This window comes from Ammospiza caudacuta, chromosome Z (genome assembly GCF_027887145.1).
Source record: "Ammospiza caudacuta isolate bAmmCau1 chromosome Z, bAmmCau1.pri, whole genome shotgun sequence".
Taxonomy (NCBI): Eukaryota; Metazoa; Chordata; class Aves; order Passeriformes; family Passerellidae; genus Ammospiza; species Ammospiza caudacuta.
Window position 1 is genome coordinate 44403201 of NC_080632.1, and position 2946 is coordinate 44406146.

A 2946-nucleotide genomic window follows, 5' to 3' on the forward strand; every position below is an offset into this window, starting at 1 on the left:
CCCCCTGACCTCCATGGGCTGCAGAGGCACAGCTGTCTCACCATGGGCTGCAGGGCCTGGAGCACCCCCTGTCCCAGCCTCTCCAGTGACCTTGGTGTGTACAGAGCTGTTCCTCTCACATATTCTCACTCTCGCTCTTCTGTGGTCACTATTACAATTTTGCAATAATGTTTTTTTTGTCTCAAATCTCTTACCAGAGATACGTTACCACTGTTTCTGCTTGGCTCAGTCTTGGCCAGCAGCAGGTCTGTCTAGAGCTGGCTGGAATTGCCTTTGCTGGATATGGAGGAGGCTTCTGGCAGCTTCTCACAGAAGCCACCCCTGTAACACCCCTGCTACCAAAGTTTGATTATGCAAACCAAATACAAAGTTGTATATGTTTACTGGTTTAAAAGTCCTTTTTTTCCATACTTCTTATAGTTTTTGATACCATACTTATTACTGTTTTTATCTGAAGCAGACCTTCAGTTCATGATTAAGCATTGTCGACAATTTCTGTGATAGAATTTTTCTTCTTGTTTCTTGTGGAGAAGACTGTATAACCCAATGTCTTTGTTTTACATTTTCCTCAGTGACTCTGTGTGTTATTCAATTGATCTTAAATTAAAATCTGTTTTTATTAATATGTGACAGTTTATTTTTAGCATTAATTTTAAATGATTTCGCATATGTCAGCCATTCCACACTTACCATATCCATAGTTCTGAAGCATGTGCATAGGTTAGCACCAGATGCAACTTCTTGTGTGATGTAAGTACCTCCTTATTTAAGGTATGCATGTAAGTACTTAATCTTGAATTCCTCCTTTAGTTGAGTAACAAAGGATAGTGATTCTGTGACCTTAATGTTACTCTCTCTGCCATTTCTGAAGAAAGGAATTTAGACAGTCTATACATTCCACAGTGCTTGGTCTTACCTTACATTTTAATTTTATATTGGCTCTAATAATTTCTGTATGTATTACTCTTGTTATCTTAAGTATTAAAGAAAGTGCTCAGATTTCCTGTCAGAGTGAGAGCTCTGTGAAGGCAAGTGAGGAATATGTTACAGTACTTCCTAGCTCTGCACTTTGTTTTGGATTCTTCAGCTCTGTAAGTTTCTGTGTCAGTCTGTCTGCAGTCTATGGAGGCCATCTGAAAGAGTCAAGATTGTAGGAAGTGGTTAGAGAATGTGCTAAACTTGCTACACATAACATTTAAGCACAGGATACGCTGTGAAATAGTATTGTGCATTAGTAATTAGAACTGGAAATTAGCAGCTGGTGTTTCATGACTGAAAATTATGATTTTACTGTAACTGATGCTCTGTATGAGCATCCTTTGGTGCCAGCTTTGTAGTCTAACCTAATCACTCTGTAGTTGTCTGTTGTCACTCATTTTGAAAAGGAGCATTAACAGTGAAAACAGTCTGTATTACCATAAGTAACACAGACCTACCTTTCTTCCTTCTAAGAGATTGCTGGAACATTTGACTCACAGGAAACCTCCATGATTCAGTTATGGCTAAATCAGTTATGGCTTGTTCTTCTCACTGAACTTACTTTCCCAGGGTTGTTTTTTCTTTCAGCTGAGTTACATTCATCTACTGGAAGTACAGTTGGTGAAATTGTCTTATCAGACTGAAGTGTATCAATTGTAAAGATTTTTTTACATCACAGCCTCTCTATACCAAAAATGTTTAAAGGAGATAAGAACTGTGAAATCTATTTATTTATGGTAAGCAGAGTCTGAGCAAATAGTTTTTGTATCCAAATTCATTAAATTTACAAACTATTGAGTCTTTTAGATTAATTTTATTATGGAAAGATATGGTGTTGGACATCTTGGAAATTAATGTGATTGTGTAATTTTAGAAAAAAAAATTACGGCAAAGGAACTCCAATGTGTCTACAATTGTGTGAGGCTGAATACTGGTGGTTCTGCTTTCTTGGAACTACTTTTCCTATATTTATTTTGAAATAGCAATATCAAAGGCTGTTTTTAAAGTAAAATTCAAGGTAGTCACTTTAAAAAAAAAAAATGCCCTGTTGTGGAAAAATCACAAAAGGGAAATACCAAAGACCAAAGTCAGAATGGACATCAAGATAAGTTGAGAAATAGGTAGGTTAGATGAGTCTCAGTATATCAGGTCACAAAATCTGAACCTGTGGGCATATGTGTTTTGATTTTGACAGGACTTTGAGAAAAGCAAATGCAAACAGTTTTTACCTGAAATTTACCTGAAGGGTCTTGTGATTGGATGAATACTGCTACCACAAGTGCATAATTATGCACCAATTAATGTCAGATGCACTTCAGTCTCTCACATCCTAAGGCTGTATGAAGCATGCGGGAGTGCAGGGATGGTCACCCTCCCCTGTCCAGTGAAGACTGGTTACAGTTATGAGAATAACTCCCAAAAATGGTCTTCAACCTGCATAGAGAGCTCCATGACTACCAAGTAGTTAGTAATAAATCCACTTGGCTCCAGGCGTCCCATCCAAGCTGTGACACTTCTGTGTGTCTGTACACATGTACATATGACACGGCTTTTCAGAAGTTGTCTGGCGTAACAGGACTGCCTTTTGTCTGATGTGAGCGCTTGAGGGTGCTGATTGCTCCTGGCACATAAGGCTAGCCTCTAGGGAAGGCGTGAGGCGGACTGGATGGGGAAAGGATGATCCCATTCGGTGCTTAGCCACTGTCAAGAAATGCAGTATATTGAGTGCTTGATCTCTCTTAGAACAAACTCCTAAAGCTGCTCCACAACTCTGCCCCTTTGCTTGGCGGTATCCTGGCTCCAGAGGGGTGCTGTGCAGGTGTGCCTGCAGGGCGGTGTTTGCCCGGCTGCGTGCGCTGGCCTCCCGGGAACCGGTTTGTCGGGGCCCTCTCACGCAGGACGCCTCCCTCGGCACATCGGCCTGGGGCCCTTCCCTTGGCTGAGGAGGAAGAGGAGCTCCGGGCAGCA